The following is a 24,641-nucleotide window of genomic DNA, read 5'->3' on the forward strand; positions in this document are numbered from 1 at the left end:
ATCACACCACTAATCACACCAAATGTTAAGGAAAAGGAACCTATCTTTTTTTCTTTTTGGCACATAAAAGATGCTCAACAGACGACCCACCTCCCCACCGGGGAGGCTGCATGGGCCGCCGCTTCCCACGCGGTCTCCTACCTCTACTGCTGTGGCCGCCGCCAGCCTCGCGGCCCCGGCCCCGACCCCTGTGCTCACCCTGGAGTCCGTCCTGCCGTCCAAGCGACCCCGCGGCAGCCTCATGGCGCCACCCCGAATCGGGACGCACAACAGCACTTTCCACTGCGATGAAGCCTTGGCGTGAGCACTGCTGTGCCTCCTGCCCAAGTACTGGGATGCAGAGATTGTGCCGACCCGAGACCCCGAAAAACTGGCTTCTTGTGACATCGTGGTAGATGTGGGTGGCGAGTACGACTCTCAGAGACACTGATATGACCATCACCAGAGATCTTTCACAGAGACCATGAGCTCCCTGTCTCCTGGGAAGCCGTGGCAGACCAAGCTGAGCAGGGCGGGATTCATCTATCTGAACTTCGGGCACAAGCTGCTGGCCCGGTTGCTGGGCACCAGCAAAGAGGACAGCATGGTTGGCACCATCTATGACAAGATGTACGAGAACTTCGTGGAGGAGGTGGATGCGGTGGACAATGGGATCCCCCAGTGGGAAGAAGGAGGGCCTAGATACGTGCTGACTACCACACTGAGCGACGGGGTTGCCCGACTGAATCCTGCCTGGAACCAGCCCAACCAAGACACCGAGGCCGGGTTCAAGCATGCAATGGACCTAGTCCGAGAGGAGTTCCTGCAGAGACTAGACTTCTACCAGCATAGCTGGCTGCCAGCCCGGGGCTTGGTGGAAGAGGCCCTGGCCCAGCAATTCCAGGTGGACCCAAGTGGGGAGATAATAGAACTGGCAAAAGATGGATGCCCCTGGAAGGAGCACCTCTACCACCTGGAATCTGGGCTGTCCACACTGGGGACCATCGCCTTTGTTATCTACACTGACCAGGCCGGACAGTGGCGGGTAAAGTGTGTGCCCAAGGAGCCCCATTCATTCCAGAGTCGGCTGCCCCTGCCAGAGCCAGGTGGGGTCTTCAGGATGAGGCCCTGGACTAGGTCAGTGGGATTCCTGGCTGCATCTCTGTCCACACCAGCGGCTTCATTGGTGGGCACCACACCAGAGAGGATGCCTTGAGCATGGCCTGTGCCACCCTGGCCCAGCGCCTGGTACCTAAGCCTCCCACAAATTTCCTAGTCCAATAAAATGTCATCTATCACATTAAAAAATAAATAAACAAACAAAAGATGCTCAACAAATGTTTGTTGTATGAATCCCTTAACATGCTTACAATGTTTTACATATATTATAGGAGTTCAATAAATAATTGGTATTTACACGAGTAAGGGAAATTACTGCAAGGACTTTTGCCATAAAGCTATTGAAGGATATCCTATCTATAGTATAACACTGAGTGTTTTAAGGCTTAAAGAATGTTGACATTACTCTAGGGTAGGTTAAGCAGTGATGGGTAACAGTTAAAATTGAGTATGAAAGATAATTTGTACTTTGGCATACTTATAATCCTTTTTAAAAGGCTATAAATATGTATTTCATTTATTTAATGTGTATATTATTACTTATAATGCTTAACTACAAACAGAGCTCTCATTTATAGAAAAAGTATAATTAAGAAAGAATGCTTGCTATTTTCTCTATATTCTTTAATCATGACCAAGGGAAGCCTATCAGGACATACTGCAACGCCATAAGCCAAGCACCCTCTTGCTTATTCTAACTGCTGGAAACCTAATTAAGAAGCAATAAACAATTCCCTGCATGCTGGCCTTAGACACTCCAAGTGTGAGCAAAAATACAACGACATGAAAAAGGTTATATAACTATCACTATTTATTATTATCTCAAGCGTTATTAAGCACCAAAAGGCAAAGAGCTGTCACCAACTAAATTTAAAAAGGACTTTTATTTTCTTCCTTTAAAAAAGATAAGACGCAAACAATGAATCATGGAACACTACATCAAAAACTAATGATGTAATGTATGGTGATTAACATAATAAAATTAAATTTAAAAAAAGGATAAGATGTGGTAAGATATGTGAGTATGTGACCACCCCCAACCACCATGAACATATTTTCAGAGAATCCTCACTTTAGAGGAAAAATTATCATTTTTAACTTCTAGGACTGTAACTTTGCCTAAAATTGAAAGAAATTATTTCAAACAAGATGTCTTTTCAAAGAAGGGAATTACAGTGTATAAATCAAACCAAACACTTCATCCTGTGATACATATTATGCCATATTTTACTTTGGAAGTAAAAGTACTGCTTTTTGAAAATCTGCCATCACAAAATTTCATGGAGCTCACTTGCAAATGCCAAGGGGATACAGCTGATTACCATTACTTTTACCATTACCATTACAGGAAAGTTTAACCTAATCATGAATACAATGCAAGAAACACAGATACCTCCTTTAAATGGGGGAGGAGAACTTGGGGCACCTGGGTGGCTCAGTCAGTTAGGCATCTGACTCTTGGTTTTGGCTCAGCTCATGATCTTGGGGTCCTGGGATCAGCCTGCATCTGCTCCACACCCAGTGGGGAGTCTCCTTGGGATTCTCTCTCTCTCCCTCTCCCTCTGCCCACCCCTCCTGCCCACCCCCCTCCCACACTCACACTCTCTCTTTCTCAAATAAATAAATAAATAAATCTTAAAACAAAGGGAGGAGAACTTTAGATTAAGCAGGTTCAATAACCTGAAAAAAAAAAAACCCACAAAATTAAGGAAAAGATACACAGGCTTTTTCAGAAAAGGCAAACAAGTGATGGCTCAATTTTTAAAAATAATACCACCAAAGATTTTGGTCTAATTTGCAAAGGTAATTAGCTTATATTTGAAAAACAATGGTGATCCAAATGAAAGGAACAAAATGAAATTACAAAAACCTGCTGAATTTGACTACAAATCATTTTTGAGGCTATACTAGAACTAAAAGAGCACTAAATTAACACTTTCAATAAAGTGACAGATTTTGATTATTAATCTCTAAGAGAAGAAATATTAATTGTAATTACTTGTGGTTCTGTAATTCCTACTGAGGATTTCTGCATCTAAGTAAGTGAGAAATAATGGTCTACAGTCTTCTTTTTCTGTACTGTCTTTGTTTTTGCTATCATGGTAATACTAGCTTCATTAAATGAGTCAGGAAATGTTCCATCCAATCTTCTGGAAGAGACTTTTTACAAAAAAATGGTGTTAATTCTTCTTTACATGTTTGGTACAGTTCTCCAGTGAAATACTGGAACTAGAGATTTCTTTTTCAAGAGTTTTTAAATTACAACTTCAATTTCTTCAATGCTTAATGGGCTATTCAGACTACTTCATCTTGGTTGAGTTCTGGCAGTTTGTATTTTTCAAGAAATTGATTCATTTCTCCTAAATTATCCATTAATGGGTATAAAGTTGTTTACAGTATTCCCTTGTTATCTTTTTAATGTCTGCAGGCTCTGTACTGATATCCCCTATTTCACTCCTGATACTGATGATTTATATCTTTTCAACTTTTTTTTCAGCCTTTTCAGAGATTTACTAATATTATTGATTGTTTTTCAAGAAATTAGCTTTTCATTTCATTATTTCTGTTTTTTTTATTGCTAAGTATATTTGGACAATTAAGAATTGTTTATATTTAAGGTATACAATTTGATTATTTGACCCACAAAAAATTGTGAGATAATCACCACATTCAAGCAAGTTAACATATCCATCTCTTCAGTTAGCACATTTTCTTTTTTTGTGATAACAAGATCTACCCTCTACCCTAGCAAGTTTCAAGTATACAATATTGTTAATTACAGTCACTTACAGTACATTAGATTGATAGTATTTATTCATCTTGCAAAACTGAAACTTTGTCCTCTCAACCAACCTATCCCATCCATTTCCCACTTTCCCCAGCTCCCGGTAAATACCATTCTCCTCTCTGCTTCTATGATGTAGACTATTCTAGATTACAAATCTAAGGAAGAACATACCATGTTTGTCTTTCTGCATCTGGCTTATTTCACTTAGCATGATATTCTCCAGGTTCATCTATGTTATTACAAATGGCAGGATTTTGTTCTTTTTAAAGGCTGAATTATATTCCATATACATAAAATCACATTTTCCTTATCCATTCATCTGTGGATGGAAACTTGGGTTGTTTCCATATCTTCACTTTTTACATAATGGTGAAATAAACATTGTAGTGAGGCAATCTCTCAAGATGCTGATTTCATTTCCTTTGGTTATATACCCAAAAAAGAGACTGCTGGATCATATGGTAGTTTTATTTTTACTAAGGAACCTCCATACTGTTTTCCATAATAACTGTAACAATTTACACTACCACTAAAATGTTCCCTTTGTCACAACGTTATCATCACTTGCTATCTTTTGTCTTTCTGATAATAGCCATTCTAACAGGTGTAAAGTGATATCTCACTGTGATTTTGATTTGCATTTCCCTTATTATAAGTGAAGTTGCACATCTTTCACAAACCTGTTGGCCATTTGATGTGTTCTTTGGAAAAAATGTCTATTGAGGTCCTTTGCTCATTTTTGATCAGGTTATTTGTTTTTTGTTTGATTGTTTGCTGTTCAGTTGTATGAGTTCTATATTTTGGATATTAACCCTTTATAAAATATATGGCTTGCAAATATTTTCTCCCATTCCATTGATTGCCTTTTTATTTTATTGGTTGTTTCCTTTGCTAGACAGAAGCTTCTTAGTTTGATGCAATCTCATTTGTCTATTTTGCTTTTGTGCCTGCGCTTTTGATGTCATACCCAAAAAACCATTGCCCAGACCAATGGCCCAGACCACCCTATGTTTTCTTCTAGGAGATATATGGTTTCAGGTCTTACATTTAAAAGTCTTTAATACATTGTGAATTGGTTTTTGTGTATGGTGTAATAGAAGGATCCAATTTCATTCTTCTGTATGTGAAGATCAGTTTTCCCAACACCATTCACTGAAGAGACTATCCTTTTCCCATTCTGCATTGTTGGCACCACTGTCAAAAACTGGTTGACCATGAATGTGTAGATTTATTTCTAGATGTTCCATTGACCTATATGTCTGATTTTATGCTAGTACTATACTGTTTTGATTACTGTATATTTGTAATATATTTTGAAATGAGGAAATGTGATGCCTCTAGCTTTGTTCTTTTTTGAGATTGCTTTGACTGTTCAGGGTCTTTTATGAATCCGTATAATTTTTAGGTTTTTTTCCCTATTACTATAAGGTATGCCATTTGAATTATGATAAGAATTGCAATGAATCTGTAGATAGCTTTAGGTAATATGGACATTTTAACAATATTAATCCTTCCAATCCATGAGTTGGGATGTCTTTCCATGTATCTGTTTCTCCTTTAATTTCCTTCATCAACATTTACAATTTCCAGCATACAAGTCTTTCATCTCTTTGGTTAAGTTCATTCCTACATATTTTTTTCTTTTTTGTTACTACTGTGAATGGGATTACTTAAGTTCCTTTTCAGAGAGTTTGTTGTGTATAGAAACATGATTGATTTTTATATATTGGTTTTGTATTCTGCAACCTTACTGAATTTGTTTATCAGTTCTAACAGTTTTTTGGTTGAGTCTTAGTGTTTTCTCCATATAAGATCATGTCATCTGTAAACATAAGTAATTCTACTTCTTCCTTTCCAGCTTGGATGGCTTTTATTTCCTTTTCTCAGCCTGGGACTTCTAGTACTATGTTGAAAAAAAGTGGCAAGAGTGGGCATCCTTACCTTATACCAGATCTTAGATGTGGGCTTCTCATATATGGACTTTATTGTGTTGTGGTAAGATTCTCCTACACTTATTTCATCGAGAGTTAATTATCAGGCATCTCTTCTAGGGCAGCTCTAGTGATGACAAACCCTGTCAAGTTTTTGTTTGTTAAGGAAAGACTTTATGTCCCCTTCATTTTTAAAGAATAATTTTGCCAGGTATAATATTCTTGGTTGGTAGTTTTTTCCTTTCAATACTTTAAACATATCATCCCACTCTCTCCTGGCCTGCAAGCTTCATGCTGAGAAATCCACTGACAGTTTTATAGAAATTCCCTTATATGTAATGAGTTGCTTTTCTCTTGCAGCCTTCAAAATTCTCCCTTTCTCCTTGACTTTTGACAATTTGATTATAATGTGTCTCAGTGAAATCTCTGGGATGATACTATTTGGGGACTTTTGGGTTTCATGAATCTGGACTTCCATTTCTCTCTCCAGATTTGGTAAAGTTTTTAGGCATTATTTCTTTCAGGACTTATTTCTGCTGCTTTTATAATCTCTTCCCCTTCTGGGACTCCCATAATACCTGTATTAGTTCTTTTTGATGGTCTCTCATGAATCCCATAGGCTTTTTTCACTCTTTTTCATTCTTTTTTCTTTTTCTCTTCTGCCTAGGTAATTTCAAATGACCTGATTTCAAGTTTGGGAGTCTACTGTTGAAGCTCTTTATTGCATTTTACTATTTCATTCACTGTATTCTTCAGTTCCAAAATTTCTGTTTGGCTCTTTTTATGATTTTTCTTTGTTGCATCTCTCATTTTGGCCATGTATTGTTTTCCTAGTTTCACTGACTTGTCTGTGTTCTCTTGTAGTTCACTGAGATTCCTTAAAACAATTATTTTGAATTCACAGTCCTGCAATTCATAGGTCTCCATTTCGTTGGCATTAGTTACTAGAAAGTTACTGTGTTCCCTTGGTGGTATAATTTTTCTTGGATTTTTCATGTTTCTTGTAGCCCTGCACTGACGTCTGCACATTTGAGGGCCAGTCATCTCCAGACTTTATGGATTGGCTTCACTGGGGAAAGACCTTCACCCACAGATGGGTATGATGACACTGGCTGGGTGGGGGTATGGTGGCGCTGGCTCCATGAGGATATAGCAGTAGATCATGGGCTCTGGGAGAGAGCAGCAGTGTAGTCTCCATGAAGCTCTGTCGAATGAGGTCACCATCAGAAAAGACTGTAGAGTCCTCAGCAATCAATGTTGTGGATCTCCTCAGTGGTAAAGGCTTCTGGAGTCTTCTTCGTCTCCTTTTCCCCCATATGGGTAAATAATGGCCAAAAGATCTTCCCTGGTCCTGAGTTTGGCATGCAGGTACACATATGGAAGCAGTAGGATCTGGGGCACTTGTGCTAGTGGGGACACACGTGTCTGGGTTAGAGGTGCACAGAGAGCAGCCATGAAGTTCAGGGGCAAGTAGAACCACTGCAGGTCCTCAGACAAAGGTGTGGATGCATGTGCTGTGGCAGTGGCATCAGCATTCAAGGTGTGCGCATGTATGGAGCCAACGTCTAGGGCTTGGGGGAACAGAATGACCATAGTGCCTGGGACCAGAGTGCAGGTGCACTTACTGCAGTGGTGACATTGATGCCCAAGGCATGGGCATGTGTTGAATAGTTGTGGAGCCAGGGTCCAGGACATGCACGTGGCTGTACAAAGTGAGTGTTGACTCTGGCTCCAGAGTTTGTGGGGCCATTCAGCACTCTTGGGAAGAGGCGGAGATGCAAAGGGGTTCAGCAGTATGGATTCTGGGTAGCTCTGTCAGCTCGGTTCAGGGTCAAGGAAGACTACAGGGGTCCTCAGTGGAGAAAGCTGCCAGTATCTACAGGGGTGATGAGAATTGCTGGGGTCCTCCTGTTCTCCTTTTTCCCACAGGAAAGGTCACACCAAGGGGATAAGGTGACACAGGCAAAATGTTTCCTAGGGTTTTCTATGCAGATTCCCAGTTTCTGTGTTCAACGGGGGCTTCTGCAGCTCCCCTATTGTACTCCAGAGCTATTTTCATTGGTATATAGTTGGGATTTTTTAACTGAAGTATAGTTGATATACAATGTTATATTAGTTCCAAGTATACAACATACTGATTTGACAATTCTATACATTATTACAATGTTTGCAATGTGTAGTTACTATCTTTCATCATACAAAGTTATTACACTATTATTGACTATATTCCCTTTGCTACACTTTTCATCCCTGTGACTTATTTATTTTATAACTGGAAGTTTGTATCTCTTAATCCCCTTCACCTATTGTGTCCATCATTCCTCCTTCCTTCTGGAAACCACCCATTTGTTCTCTGTATTTATGAGTCTGTTTTTGTTTTGGTCATTCGTTTGATTTGGCTTTTTGGATTCTACATGTAAGTGAAATCATATGGTATTTGTCTTTCTCTGTCTGACATTTCACTTGGCATAGTACCCTCTAGGTCCATCAATATTATTGTGAATGGCAAGATTTCATTCTTTTTTATGGCTGAGTAATACTCCATTTTATATATATACAGCACATCTTTATCCAGTCATCTATTGATGGGCACTTAGGTTGCTTCCATGTCTTGGCTATTATAAATAATGCTGCAATAAACACAGGGGTGTATGTATCTTTTTGAATTAGTGCTTTCATTTTCTTTGGGTAAATACCCAGCAGTGGAATTACTGGATTGTATGATATTTTTAGTTTTAGTTTTTTGAGGAGCCTCCATATTATTTTCCATAGCAGCTGCACCAATTTACACTCCCACCAACAGTGCACAAGGGTTTTTTTCTCCACATCTTCACCAACACTTGTTATCTCCTGTTCTATTTTTTTAATAACAGCCATTCTGACAGGTATAAGGTTATATTTCATTATGGTTTTGATTTGCATTTCTCTGATGATTAATGATGGTGAACATCTTTCATGTGTCTGTTGGCCATCTGTTATGTCTTCTTTAAAAAAAATGTCTATTGCAGTCCTCTGCCCATTTTTTTAGTTGGCTTATTATTATTTGTGTGTGTGTGTGTGAGTCTTGAGTTGTATAAGTTCTTTATATATTTTGGATATTTGCCCCTTATCAGATATATCATTTGCAAATATCCTCTCCCAGTCAGTAGATTGCTTTTTTGTTTTGTTGATGGTTTCCTTCATTGTGCAAAATGTTTTTTAGTTTGATACAGTCCCAATTTTTTATTTTTGTTTTTGTTTCTCTTGCCTGAGGAGACATATCCAGAGAAATGTTGCTATATTGTTTGTACTTGTTATTGAATCCATTATTGTCAGATAATATGCTCTGTATGATTTCAGTTCTTTTAAATTTGTTGAGGTTTGTCTTATGGCTCAGGATATGGTCTATCTTGGTGAATGTTCCACTTGTATCTGGTATTGTTGGGTTACATGTTCTATATGTATGTGCCAGTTAGATTCTATTGGCTGATTATATTGTTCAGATCTTTTGTATTCCTACTGACTTTTGTCTAATAGTTCCATCATTTGCTGACAAGGGAGTCCTGGGTCCATTTACATTTAACATAATTTCTATAGTGGCTACATGCAACTTATTTTGTTCTTTTGTCCACTGAATATACATTGATGAATGCTGAGCAGGTATACTAAACACACAGCAGCAGTCACTGATTGGCTGAATTTCAGAAGCCTAAGGCTGTCATTGATCTGCTAACTTCCAGAAGTGTAGTCACTGGAGTGAGGCTGTTATTGACTGGCTGATATTCAAAGGCATGGCCACTGGAGTGAGGCTGTCATTGACTGGCTGATTTTCACAGCATGTGTACTGATCCAGAGCTATTTCTAATTAATGATGGTTACTTATTCATAACTTGGGACTTCAGGCAAAGAACAGCCTTTTTCTTTCTTGAACATAAAAATTAGGTACTTTTAATTCTCAGTTCCCTTCAGAATAACCTGCAGGAGAGACCATAAAGGACTACACAGATCTTTATTTCTGGAGGTCTGATTTTCAGCTAGTGTTTTCATTCAAATGTGTTAAGTGCCAATTACAGTGGTGGAAAAATAGCTCTAACTGTCAAAGCTGTATATTTTGTTGAAAACTGTTTAATACATGATATTTAGTGCATCCTAATACAGGCAATATAGGACACACAACAAAATCATTAAATACAGGAGGCCTGGCTACCCTAACTGTGAGGGAATGTAGTGTGTCTTGATAAAGACTTTGGGCTTTAGACAGCAAGAACCATGGACAGTTGAGAAACAGGAGAAAGAAGTGAGTTAATTAATGTTAGACAGGTGAGGGTGGCGGAGTTGCTCAGTGATGACCATAGAAGGGAGATTGGTTTAAATATATCAGGAACCTAGTAAAAATATCAAAAATGAGATCCCTCAATTATTATAAGGGCACCTCCTTAAACTAAGAGTAGGGAGGATAGAGGAAAGTGTTATAAACTAAAGCAGAGTTTGTCTTCTGGTTAATTTTAGTCTTCAAGGGTTTCAGACTGGTATAGTGCTGAACTCCTATTTAATGGCTAAGCTAACTCCTCTACACTATTTATAGGAAAAAGCCTAAGCTTCTGGAATTAGTTTTAGGGATTCAGGAACAAGTTGGCTTGGCTTTTCAACAGTTTTACTTCTCCTGCTTTTCCCATTTCTTGAAATCTGAAGAGCTATTACTAAAAGCCTAAGGCTTTCCATTCATCTCTACGTAATTCTAAACTTTAGCCTAGAGTGATGACCAAGTTTGTATAAATTCAAAGTGGCTTTTCTCTTCACCAGCATTCTAGGTTTGAATACCTATTTAGGATTGCATTGCAATATTTAAAATCCAGTCTCCTCTTTTAGTGCATTCTTACTCTATCTTTCAAGTATCTAATGCAACCACTTTCCCTGTCCTCCAAAAGCCAAGAAAATTCTGAATTTTATTTTCCATAATTTTTATTATGAAGAAAATAATCAAAATAATGTACCACCCTGTGGAAATAAGGCTGCCTCTTCTATCTTCTTTTGAGAAATGCTTGTATATGGGAAGGAAACTATATGTTTAAGAAGAGTCAGGTGCAGGATGACAAGAGATGTTAGCTAAAACTGCCAACAGAGTAGCCTTTGGCTTCACCAGCACTGTAGAGTAGGTGATAACCTAGCAGATGGATTTGAGGGCAATTTAGTTTCACTCGCTTCACTTCACTGTTCACAGGGGAGTCAAGGACAAGGGTTCAGGTATATTGACAAAATGACTTAACATAGCTATATAACATCTGCCCATACTATTTGAGGAATCAGTCATTGAATTTTTAAATATTCATGGTGTAAATTTTTATACTTGTGAGATTTTCTTTTTTCAATCTAGGTCAATGTTGTAGTTTTAAATTATTTTTTAAACCTTTTTGGCACTTCTAACTAAGCTTGTAAAATACCAACTGGAGATTCAGGTATACTTTTAGTGTTACTTCAACATATGCAACTAAAATAACAGCAAGTAGTTACTGAGTGTTAAACTTAAAAATCAGAAAAGTGATAAAATGTCAGAATCTGAGCCTTCAGTAGTAGTTAGATTTTCTTACCAAGATGAATTAGTTAAGCAAAATGAGGGGAATCCAGATAAGTACTGAGATATTAGAAGACAGGTGCCATACAGAAGCCCTCTGCAAATTTATGTGGGGATGAACACAGCACATTTCAGAAACAGGGAAGAGCAGAGGTTTTACTTTTCTGAAAAACTTAGAGAATAGCTCTATTTGTAAACTGGCATGATAAAATCAGGTGATTATTGTTATATTTCTCTCTAATACTAAGCATATAGTATGATACAACCATAAATAAAGAAGTTCAGAGTTTCTTCATGATTTCTATTCATAGTCTTAAAAATCCTGGTAAACGGGACTTTTAAAGATTATACAGCACTTTAACAAGAGAAACTATGATTTCACAAGCAAATTAAGAAGGCAGACAATTTAATTAATATTATCCACATAGCAGAGTTTAGAAATCTTAGATTATTTGGCTTCACTCTGTAGATCATGCTTTCCATTAATTACCTTTGCCCTGAAAAATTACCCCTACAAGGCTCCAATGGGAACATGTGTGACATCAGTCTGGGAAATGACTCATGAAGTTACTTCTAAACTAACCTCCCATGCACACAGAATGGCACTCATGTCAAGGGGACAGGCAGCATTGACGAATTTAACAGGAACTAAAACCTCCTAACAAGTTGGCGTTTTATGACATACTTGTACAATTTAGGTTCATGAAAGAAACTAGAACAAAATGTGAGAAATTAAAACATCTCATCTAATGTCAAATTATAGCTGGTGACAGAATGCTACAAAGAACTTCACAGAACCTAAGCTGCATCTTAAGATCACCTTTGATGGGGTAAATAGTCTGTTTCAATGTGAAACTAAATTTAATCTTGCTGAAAGACAAAATAAATATGATCTTTTTTAAATATAATGTAGTAGGTAATAAACCAATGCATGTGAGTTCAGTTTAAATACCAAGACTATGACTGTATATCCAAACTTTGGAAGAGACATTCCCCATCTCTAACAGAGCCTAGGTTGACTCTCAGTTTGCATTATTTTAAAGTATGTCAAGCTCTAGTATAAGAAATGCTTTCTCTTTTCGTCACCTTTACCACCATAATAATAATAAATGCTAACATTCACTGACAGCTTGCTTGCTATGTGCCAGACCCTGTACAGAGACTTACCACAATAAATCTAGGAAGAAACAACTGTCACTTTTTACAAAGAAACATCACTGCTAGCATGATCTAGGAGAAGGATTTGAATCCAAATCTGTTTAATTTTAGATCACTATGTTAAAACTCAATTTTAAAAAGTGAACTTAATGAAAGTCTACTGGCTATGTTTTAAATGCTTTATCTTAATTCAAATGATACAATTTAAGAAAAACAGCCAAACAACTCAGCTCTATAATCCTCTTCCTCAATTTCTGTAAAACACTTCTAATGGTTCTAACTCCCCTACCTCACCATGACCAAAAGGCTTTAAGAGAGCCTTCCCTGGAAAAAGACTCAGAGCAAAGTTTCCTCTTATTATACATGGCACATTGCAGGAAAGATCTGAAAAACTTAAAGATCTGAGTAATATCCAAATTACATCACAGCAAATATCTAATTTTGTTTGTACTACAATTTCTGCTTCATATAACCATTCTCTAGAGCAGAGGTGTATAGTATATACACATATATTAGATGAATCTGAGTCCCTATCTCAATATATTTATATTTAGTAGGTTATCTATATGCACCACTCTCAACCCATATGTTAAATATTTTTAGATAAAATAAATGTAAATAGATGGTCTAATATGTTCCCTTACCCAGTGGGTTACAGTATACTCCTCACTTTGGAGACCATGGAACAGAAGATGCAGAATTTTTCCAGCTTCTCACTTCTCTAAGATTGCCTCCAGACCCAAATGCAGAGCAGCTCAAGGACCTTTTTCTAACAGAAGAGCTAGTGGAATAACCAATCTGATAGCTCAAAAGAGTTTTCAGGACAGGTCTGGAAAAGCTTTATTTTCCTTAAATTTACACTATGATCTATTCTTCTTTATGATTTTTTTTTAATCTTTAGGACAGAAATCCTTTCTACTTAGAAATTTCTACTTTATGCTAAATACCACACAGAACAGAAGCAGCCTGTGTAAAGAAGACAAAGGCATATCATTATAAGTATAGCCAGCTGCTAATATTTATTAAATATTATTATGCACCAAGCTAAACATTTTACACGTATTACCTCATTCAATTTTCAAAAAATCTAATGGAGGCCTGAAAACAATAGGTAACTCCTACAAAATTATAAATGCAGCATAGATAGAGAAAGAATTAAAACCCAGGTTTATCTGACACTAAGCTCTTAATCACTATGTTTAACCTTCAACAAATCCCTATTACATATGATTTCTCCATGAAAACACTGTAATAACATGTGTTCACTGTGTCAATATTAACTTATCTTGAAAATAATACTCTAAGTAGGAATAGTTATTATTCTGAAACACATTAAAAGGTTAAATAACTTGTCGTAGATCATAGAAGGCTAAAAAGTGATTTGAACCCCGGCATTCTATTTCCAGAGCTCAGGCTCTCAACCACTATACTAAAGCAATGTTTTTTTGTAACAATTTCAGCATCCTAAAAATTGAGCAGACAAATTTACCATGGTCTGATATTGATATCACATTACAAAATGAGCTCGTAAACATGAAAAAATTATACACAATATACATACATACAAATGTGCTATAATTGGTCCTGTAGTTCTAGATTATTTGATGTTTAAACAAAATTATCTCTAAATTGTGTTCAAACTTTTACACTGCAGAGGAAAAATCCTATTATTTTTTCTATAAATTTGACCATTTTCCTCCCAGGCAGTTCAAAGTAGTTCTTCGATAAATAACATAATTTTATAACGCAAAGTGAAATATCATTACACCCACTTTGTGGGTAAAAAAAAAACCAAAGTCATGGAAAAATTAAATGTCAGGCTGCAATTCAAAGATTAAATGGCAGCACTGGGAATAGAATACACAAGTCCTTAGATTAGTGGTATGTCTAAGGTTATCCTTCAAATTTTAGTTCAATTCAGTAGACATTTACGGGGCATATTCCATATAGGATACATGGTAGACAATGTTGGGCTCAGGAAAATGCTTTTAAAAATCACTCTTTAGTAGCTTATAATCTGGCAGAAAGGAAAAGGTATATGAGGAATCATAAGGGGAAGATGAGGTAAATACTAACAAAGATTGTAAGAGATTTATAAAGTAACCAAAAGAGGAAAAATTACACTCAGGATGAAAAACAGGGGAAAGCTTCAAAAGGAGGTGGCATTTAACCTGGAGCTGGGGAACAGTATGAATGTGGAGAAATGTGCCTTCCAGATAGCAGTACCATCATCAGCAATGGTTTTCCCAAAGAATAGTTCAGAGGTTGCTGCACCACAGCAAACCCGAAGAGGGCTCAAAGAGCCAAGAGTGGAAAGGCAGGCTAGAAGCATATGGTAGAGGGCACATTCAAGCAGGCTAGGTAGTTTGGGGTTTTATTCTAAACTAAGGAGAACAAGGAAATTATATAACAGAATTTGAACATCAAAGAGACTGCTGTGGCCATACCTTCAGATATTGAGCAGAAAAGAGGGCAACTAATTGGACGCACACTTGTTGAATAGTGAGTGTGCTTAGGGTATGTGAAACCACTGAATACTCATGGAAAATCTTCCTTAAAATTCAATTTTATTGGAAGATTTGTAGAGTTGAAACAATCATAACTTTTTGTGCTCCTCACAAGGTCTTTACACATGCATCAGAATCACACTTCCCACACTGACCACAAACAGTATTAAATAATATGTAAAACTCACATGCTGGCAGATCATTAGGGTTGTGCTCTAAGGCAGGACTACCCTCCCCCCACAATACTCCAAAATTCTACTGAGAAATACAAAGTACAGAAAATGGCAGAATCTGATTTAGAAAATTCCATTTTAAAAAATCTAACTTTCTTTCACTGGCTGTTGGGAGTTCTAAGATGAAAATGTCTGAGAAACACTGTATAAGATTTTAATAATATAAGTGGAAAAGTCTAAACTATGGCAGTTACAGGTACAACGGGAAAGGGGGATGAGTGGGATAGGTGTTAGGGTAAGGTAATGGTGGTCATCCCTTCCTTCTGTCCAGGCTCAGTTAGGTGCCCACCCTAATAAACTTTCCCAGAACACTGCACACTCCTGGCTCAGCACTCATCATATTGTATCCTAATTGCCTGTTTTCCTATTTGTGTCCTCCTCACTTCAACTCATACCATCTCAGGGTCGTACTTGTAATCCTACTACTTGGCACAACTTCTGGCATCTAGTAAGCATTCAGTGAACATCGATGAAATGGCATCATCATTATTCATATTTCCTTTTCACAGAGGGAAGGAACTAGTTTATCCATTCGACTTAAGGCTCCTGTTCCTTTATCAAGGATTTAATCAGGCCAAAAGTGAAAATACACACCCTGCCCAGTGGAAGTGTGCTGTGGTCAGACTGGGAGACACCTTCACCTCCCTCCCCCCTTCCCCCCACCCCGTCCCCACATATCTCAAAAGAGTACTCAGCCACTGGGTTGTCCTTCTGGTATCTCTCACCACCTTTTTGACCACTGCTGAGTTAGGTAACATGCGTGAACCAATGCTGTGTATAAAGCAGTAGCACGTTCATGGAGGTTGCACAGTTAGTTATCCTGTGTAATGTACCAAAGGCACCCTCTGCTATGTTAATAGGCTTGCTCTAAACTTAGTGAACTAAGGAGTTAATGTTGTTCTATTTGATGTGCATATAAACTTATATGCTTATATTTAAAATATTTAGTCTAGAGGCATTGGTTTTAAATTAAGTAACATTTCTTTTTTTTTTTTTTAAGATTTTATTTATTTGCAAGAGAGAGAATGAGAGACAGAGAGCATGAGAGGGAGGAGGGTCAGAGAGAATGAGAGACAGAGAGCATGAGAGGGAGGAGGGTCAGAGGGAGAAGCAGACTCCCTGCTGAGCAGGGAGCCCGATGCGGGACTCGATCCCGGGACTCCGGGATCATGACCTGAGCCGAAGGCAATGCTTAACCAACTGAGCCACCCAGGCGCCCTAAAGTAACATTTCTTAATGGAGTAATGGTATACCACCTATAAATTAGTATATCAGTATCTCCAGAAAAAGATCATAATATTCAAAAAATTCCTTCCCAGGGTCATAATAGTTACATAAAACAGTTTTCTTTTCTTTTTTAAAAAGATTTTATTTATTTATTTGACAGAGAGAGACACAGTGAGAGAGGGAACACAAGCAAGGGCAGTGGGAGAGGGAGAAGCAGGCTTCCCGCTGAGCAGGGAGCCCGATGCAGGGCTCGATTCCAGCACCCTGGGATCATGACCTGAGCCGAAGGCAGATGCCTAACGACTGAGCCACCCAGGTGCCCTAAAACCGTTTTATTTTCAATAAAATCTTTAACAGAAAAACAAAAATATAGTTTCAAAATATGTCTTAATAAGAGACATAAATATTTAAAACATAGGAATGTTTTAGTGAGCTTTAATTAAAATATACATAACGTTTGGGAAAAATGGAACTCTCCTAACTAAATTTTATTACAAGTTTTGAGAATGAGAAGACTACAAGAAATAATCTTCCTTCTTCTGTTCCTTCCCTACTTATTCCTTTCTTGAATCATCAAAAACAAAACAAAACAAAACAAAACAAAACAAAAAAAAGCACTTTGCTGCATGTGAGGCATAGAAGAGAGCCCAGACCCTCCCACACAGAGCTCAGAGTATGAAAAAGGGAGTAAGCAAAGAAAGAAACATGTTCTCGGTGATATAATTAATTCTGATGGCAGAGCAAAATAACCAAAGTTACAAGTAACCTAGTAAAAATTAATAGAGACCAAATTTGAGTGTCACAATACTCCAAAATTCTACTGAGAAATACAAAGTACAGAAAATGGCAGAATCTGACTTAGAAAATTCCATTTAAAAAAATCAAAATTTCCTTTCAGAATCAAAAAGTGCAAGAATTGATAATGGTGTGCAGCATTTATTAAGCACCTCTGCTGAGGACTAGCTGTAGAGAACTGGGGCAATGGCCATACAGACATGAGTTTGTTTCCCCAAAATCCTTTACCCATATTCACAAGTGGGGAAAAGGGGTGTTCCTCAGGAAGGTGGGTTCTTAGTGTCAGTGAGTTCAGGGCTGTGGGCTCCACTGATTCCCCCAGTTAGCTTTTTGTCCTCTTTACACCCACCCCAGGTTTAAAAAGGGTAATCATTAGGACGGATATAGCTCTATGTTTCTCAAGTCTTATTAAGCTACTTTGTACTTGGCTCAACCTCATAATATGAACTGTCATAGCAACTCATTCAACTGCCTCCCACATATAAGTTTATAGTCTATTTTTAATTGAAACCTCATCTAAGTCATAGAAAAACTGGCAAAATACAAAAGCTCAGCTGAAAAGACACTTCTCAAATTGTCTTCATGGTTTGGTGAGGGAGACAGGAAAGGCAACTCACTATTCAAAGATATCCATAAATGAGATGGTTGGCCTTTTAAGTCAAAGAACCAACTTCAGAAGCAGCAAGATAAAATTTCAATATCTACTTATGTTCTATAACTTAAAATCTCCTTTCAGGCCTATTTTACACTATATTACCAAAGAAATTAAAGTATAAAGCAAACATGCAATACCTAAATCTGCCCTTTTTCCTATAAAAAGAAAAAATGACTTAAAGGGTCTAGAGTAAAACCATAAAGGCAATAATCCCAATACTCTACTTTCTGCTTAAAAGAAATAACAATATTTCTTGCTAAATGTTACAAAATGTCCTTAAAATGACGATAAAATGTTTTTATTTAACATAATGCATACCCATTTCCAAAAGCTAATTGCTTAAGCCATTTACTAGAGGGGAAAAACTATCAGTTTGACCTAAAAGTTACCATTTGTTAATCTTATTACTGCTTGTTTTGATGAAAATCAATTTTTTTGAGAATGTTCATAGGAACTTTATTCATAATAGGCAAAAGAAAAAAATTTTTTTAAAGGAACAACTATAAAACAATAAAAACTAAAAATTATAATGCTTATTTTTCTTTTTACTTAATGTACTATTCTCAGTTACCTGGAAATGCGACAATTTTATAGAAGGCACACATTCATTCTCTCTCTCTCTCTCTCTCTCCCACTTTCCCTCCATCTCTCTCTCCTCCTCAGTCTTACACACACACACACACACACACACACACACACACACACACAGAAGGAGCTGCAGAAAGGTTTTTTGCTTTGGAGATTTTCATTCTCACACTGCCCCTTCACCGAGAAAAGACCACTCCTTAAATTTCCAGACTGCTTTTTCCCCTGACACTGGAATAATTTATTTGAATAAATTCTCCAAGTACAGACCTCATCAATAATTAAAATGCTGATGAAAGGATATTTACAAAGAGGAAAAAAATGTTATGATAAAAACCTGAGGTGAAATAAGGGCAGGATTTCTTATAAAAAACACCCATCCACATTATGTTAGCATTTATGGATGCTGTTAACATAAGGCTATCATATTTATTTAACAAATATTCACTAAGCGTCTACTATTTGCAGACACCATTCTATAACAAAATTAAGTTGAAGAAAATATGAATTTTTCAAGGACAAAACCTTTTTGATTCTTATAAAATTATACACAATCTAATTTTTACGAATGCTCAATGTTTCTCTAAAACACATGGAAAAGTTGAAGCTTTCTAATTCAATGAAAACCTGACAAACAATTCTGAAAGATGAAAGCTTACTGTCAGAGCATTTTTTTAAATAATTACAATGAATCTTTTTAAAATTGGAATTAATCCTTAATCATTTAGGAACTGCATGTTTCATAAAACTAATTATTTCCCCTTACCTATGAAAATATGACTACCAGGTACCAACTGCATCCTCTAGGATCCTCTCATGATAGTAACTATTCAGGCCCCCCCAAAAAAACTTCCTTTGGCAAATCAGTCACCAGTTGGCTATTACGTAGCTCCTGTTTACACCACAAGCAGTCATTGCTGACTGAGTGCCTATAACATGCAGAGCATGTAGTTCTCTGAGATCCTAATAGTCTAGACATGCAAAATTCTGGGTTCCTGGACTATACTAAAATCCTGAGATATGGAGAAGAGGTTTCCTTTAAAAAATGATGGTACAATCTTGAAGAACCTAGCAATTTATATGTACGTGGGGCTGTCACAGAAACTTTGCTTGATTGTATTTTAGTTTTGACGTATGTGCAATGGAGAAAAGAGGTGGTAAACATCACATCTCATGAGAAGAAACATAAATACTAATTTAGAAAGTTCAAGGATTAGTAAACTAGAATAGCGCTAATTGCAACAGTAGGGGTTTTTAGAGTGAACACCATTCATTCACATCAGGAAAGTGGCACTTTAAAGTTCCAAAGTCCCAAAGGAGAGAAGCAACATTCTTAGCCTGATTTCACATAACTTCAACACCTAGAATTGTGACCCCATTTTAACACAAAAACTCAATCTACTGGAACACATAAAGGTTATAATATCCTAGAAACAAGGGATATAACTAAGACATTTTGAAATGTCTAAATTTCATTTTCTTTCATATACGCACATATCCAGGAAGACTAACAAAGTTGAATACAATTGAATTCTACAGGCAGAATGAATATCTATTTCTTTGCGTGCATTTATGCCTGTTTATTTTTAACCTTTAAATAATTTAATCATTAATAAAACTGAATTCTGCATACCAGAATTAAGCAATGTTTAAATTCAAGTGAAATAAAAGCTCTATAGAGAAAAACACATTTTAAACTTCATTACAAGTAAAAAGCTCTACTTTGATACAAGTGTGAAACAAGGGGCGCCTGGGTGTCACAGTCGGTTAGTGTTTGACTTGGTTTCAGCTGGGGTCGGGGTCTTGGGGTCACATGATCGAGCCATGAGTTGGGCTTTGCTCTGTGCAGTCTGCTTAGGACTCCCTCTCTCTCCCTCTTTCCCTGCCCCCCGTGCTCACACTCATGTGCTCTCTCTCTCTCTCTCAAATAAATCAATCTTAAAAAATAAAGTGAAAAAAAGAAAAGGAAAGGAAAAGCTAGTAAACCCTCCTTAGAATTGGGTAGGTCTAACTTTAGGACCAAATATCTAATTAGAACACCAGCATCCATCACCAATACTTTCTATGTTTCCACATTAATCACAAAGGTAAACATTTTTACTTTTACTCTCCAGATTATCTTTATGGATATATCTTTTTCCTAACAATGCTGCACATCCTCCACACACCAAGGTTAGGGAAACTGGTTTCTAATAAAGGATATGCCTGGTGGGGAGTGGAGTGAGGAATGATGGTTTATAAAAATGGCCTACAAGTATGAAGCCAGAAAGGAACAGAATCATAATTTGAGGAGACTGGTTTAAAAAATAAAAAGCAGGGAGGGTATGTGCTATGGTGAGCACTGTGAATTATGCAAGACTGTTGAATCAAAGATCTGTACCTCTGAAACAAATAATGCAATATATTTTAAGAAAAAAAAAGAAGAAGAAGAAGATAGCAGGAGGGGAAGAATGAAGGGGGCGGGGATCGGAGGGGAGACGAATCATGAGAGACAATGGACTCTGAAAAACAAACTGAGGGTTCTAGAGGGGAGGGAGGTGGGAGAATGGGCTAGCCTGGTGATGGGTATTAAAGAGGGCACGTTCTGCATGGAGCACTGGGTGTTATGCACAAACAATGAATCATGGAACACTACATCTAAAACTAATGATGTAATGTATGGTGATTAACATAACAATAAAAATTTTAAAAAAATAAAAAGCAAAAAAAAATAGAGAAAGAGAGTCTCCAATTTTTTATTCATATATATGTAGACCTTATATACATATTTTATTTATACAGATCTGAGATTACATACAGAGAATAAAAACATTCATAAAACACTAAACAAGAGAAGATGCATTGATGAAGTTACCACAATTACAAATTTAGAATCATGCTAAAGGCAATAACTAAAATCATCCTTTTCTAGGCAAAATTTCTTTTGGCTTACTGATTTAATAATTCCATTACTAAAAATTAGGTTAGGTTACCTTTTCTTTCTAAATCATCAAAGCTTAAGTATTATAATTGTGGCACTAAGATTTATTTCTAGTTTTTTGACTATCAGCTTAGTTAAAAATATACTGAATTGTTTATTATAACAATCTACTACAACAATTACAAATAGGTCAGGCAAATGTTGCTTTTAAACAATTACAATCATGGCACTATTTAAGTATTTTGTTGACAAGTTAGTCCCTCACCTATGGTTAATAACAAAACATTATAACCAGTCCTTCAATAATTGAACCCTCATTGCACTCACTTAAAACTGCACAAAGCCCAAAATGCACCTGCGTATAAAATCCACTTTACTATCTACTCTGGGTAACAATTAAATTAGAACTATTCTGCTTAACTTGCTGCTTTGTATGAGTCTGAAAGCAACAAGGAGTTCTCTTATTTCAGGGGGAAAAAAGTTGCAGGAAAAAGTATGGGAAAAGATAAAAATTGTACAGTTCTGTTTTTTCTAAGTAAATTTCCTAAAGAAAAGAAAATTTATATTGACAAGGAAATACCAAAAATAAATTCCAGAGCTAAAAATAAATTATTTATGGAGAATTTACATTTTGATCAGCTAATAAATTAATGACATTGGCACTCACTAGATTTTTAAAAGATGTTAGCAATTACCAACAAAACAAAAAGGCAACCTACTGAATGGGAGAAGATATTTGTAAATGATATAGCCAATAAGAGGTTAATAGCCAAAATATATAAGGAACTCATAGAATTCAATAGCAACCCCCCCCAATGATCCAATTTAAAAATGGGCAGAGGAACTGAATAGACATTTTTGAAAGAAATGACCAATGGACATGTGAAAAGATGCTCAAAATCACTAGTTTTTAGGGAAATGCAAATCAAAACCACAATGAGATACCATCTTGCACCGATCAGAATGGCTAGTATCAAAAAGGCAAGAAATAACAGGTGTTGGTGAGGGTGTGGAAAAAAGGGAACCCTTATGCACTCTTGGTCAGAATATAAACTGATAAAACAACTGTGGAAAACAGGATAAAGGCTCCTCAAAAAATTAAAAATAGAAATACCATATGATCCAGTAATTGCACCACTGGGCAGTTACCCAGAGAAAGCAAAACACCAATTTGAAAAGATATATGAACCCCTGTGTTGATTTGCAGCATTATTTACAATAGCCAAGATACGGAAGGAACCTAAGTGTTCATCCACTATTCCATTATATACAAATATAATGGAATATGACTCAACCATAAAGAAGAATGAGCTCTTGCCATTTGCAGCAACATGAATGCACCTAGAGAGTATTATGCTAAGTGAAATAGGTCAGAGAGAGAAAGACAAATATCATATGATTTCACTTACATATGTAATCTAACAAACAAATAAACAAAATAGAAACATAAATACAGAGAACCACTGAGGGTTGCCAGTGTGGAAGGGTGTGGGAGGATGTGCAAAACAGGTGAAGGGTACAAACTTCCAGTTTTAAATAAATAAGTTATGGGGATGAAAAATATGGCATAGGCAGCATAGGGAACATAGTCAATAATATTGTAATAATGTTGTATGGTGACAGATGGGGATTATACTGATCAGGGTGAGCACTGAGTAATATATAGAGTTCTTGAATCACTGTACTGAACACCTGAAACTTATATAATACTGTATGTCAACTACACTTCAAAAAACAAAAAAAGAATTGTTAGTGACTGATAGGCTAAATCAGATATATTTTATTAATTTGTTAAAAAAATATTTAAGTGCCCATTAAGTACAATAAGATGAAGGAATACACATGTAAAGATCCTACTAAACTACCTGAAAGTAAACATTTGGTAAATGTTAGCTCCATTACCCACCTCTCCTCTGACTCCACTCATGTATTACAAGGAATTAAAATGCAAATATGATATAGGTTCACAAATACCCATAACGGACAGTTGAATATTAAAGTATTCAAAGCAAACTACAAACCAAGTTCTTTGGGACTCAAAAGGTGAAAGGAATTATATTCACATGGAAGTAAGACATCTGAATTGGGTCTTAAAACATAGGCAGTATTTTGACATATGGAGGTAGTCAAGAGAACAATGAACAGTGGCATGAACAAGGGCATGAGAGCAGGAGAGTGCAAGGGGTATTCAGCAGCAGAAAAGAATGCAGATGGGCGAGGGCAAGCGTCTGCAAAGCTTCTCTCAAATGGACCTGATAATAAATATTTTAATCTATGTGGGCCATATTGTGTCTGTTGCAACTCCGTACTCTGTCCTTGCAGTACAAAGCAGCAGTAAATAATAGTAAATGAATGAGCATGGCTGTGCAACATGAAAAATTCATTTGTGCCCACTGAAATCTGAAGTTCAAGTATTTTTCCCAGGTCATGAAATATTATTCTTCCTTTGACTTTTCCCCACCATTTAAAATGTGAAAAAATATTCTTAGCTCTCATTCCACACAAAAGCAGGCAGCAACCCAGATTTGGCCTGCATGTTGTAAACTGTCAACCTGTTTGAAACCTCCAGTAATCTATACCTAATAATACAAGTTCAATTTTCTCAAGATTTTTTTAAAACTGTATCTAATAATATTTTATTTATTATTCTTTCTCTACGGCTAAGTTTTTTGTTGTTGTTGTTGTTGTTGTTGTTGTTGTTGTTGTTTTTAAGTCAGAAAAAGAACCTCAGGGCTTTACTTTGAAACCATCCTTAATCTCACTTCTAGTGTATCAATAGGCTTAAATGTTCCCTTGATGTTTAATTTTATTTGATGTTAAGGCATTAAATTGCTTTTCTTAATTCCTCTATGAGATCTTATTGTTTTATTACTTCTTCCTGCTTTCCTTTGTATAGCTTATAGTTATCACTCTTTAATTCTTGATACACATATTTATATCTTTTTGTCTCTTGAAATTTTCTCGACAAATATAATTGCATTCCATTTCACTGTACTTTTGGTTTCAAGATGCTCTAGTCACCGCCTTCACCTTTTGAGTCTAAATACTTACAGAATCTTATAAAGAGTCCCCAAAACACTATCCATTGCAACAGAAATTCCTTACCCTAAATTTGTCTATTCTCATCTCCCCCGGAATATTTAGATCTCTGGGTCATGATAAAAAGGTGCATCTATTTGCGTTCCATATTGAC

General features: G+C 36.7%; 1 protein-coding gene and 1 pseudogene across 5 annotated transcripts in view; one reads left to right on the forward strand and one right to left on the reverse strand.

Annotated features, from left to right (window-relative positions):
- Nucleotides 1-24,641, reverse strand: part of RABGAP1L (RAB GTPase activating protein 1 like) — a 773,530-nt gene that overhangs the window by 377,828 nt on the left and 371,061 nt on the right. The gene's annotated exons all lie outside the window — the stretch shown is intronic.
- Nucleotides 111-1,263, forward strand: LOC123846218 (MYG1 exonuclease-like; annotated as a pseudogene).

The sequence above is a fragment of the Mirounga angustirostris genome, unplaced genomic scaffold (genome assembly GCF_029215605.1).
Source record: "Mirounga angustirostris isolate CCGP_5_RB_7025 unplaced genomic scaffold, mMirAng1.0.hap1 SCAF_6, whole genome shotgun sequence".
Taxonomy (NCBI): Eukaryota; Metazoa; Chordata; class Mammalia; order Carnivora; family Phocidae; genus Mirounga; species Mirounga angustirostris.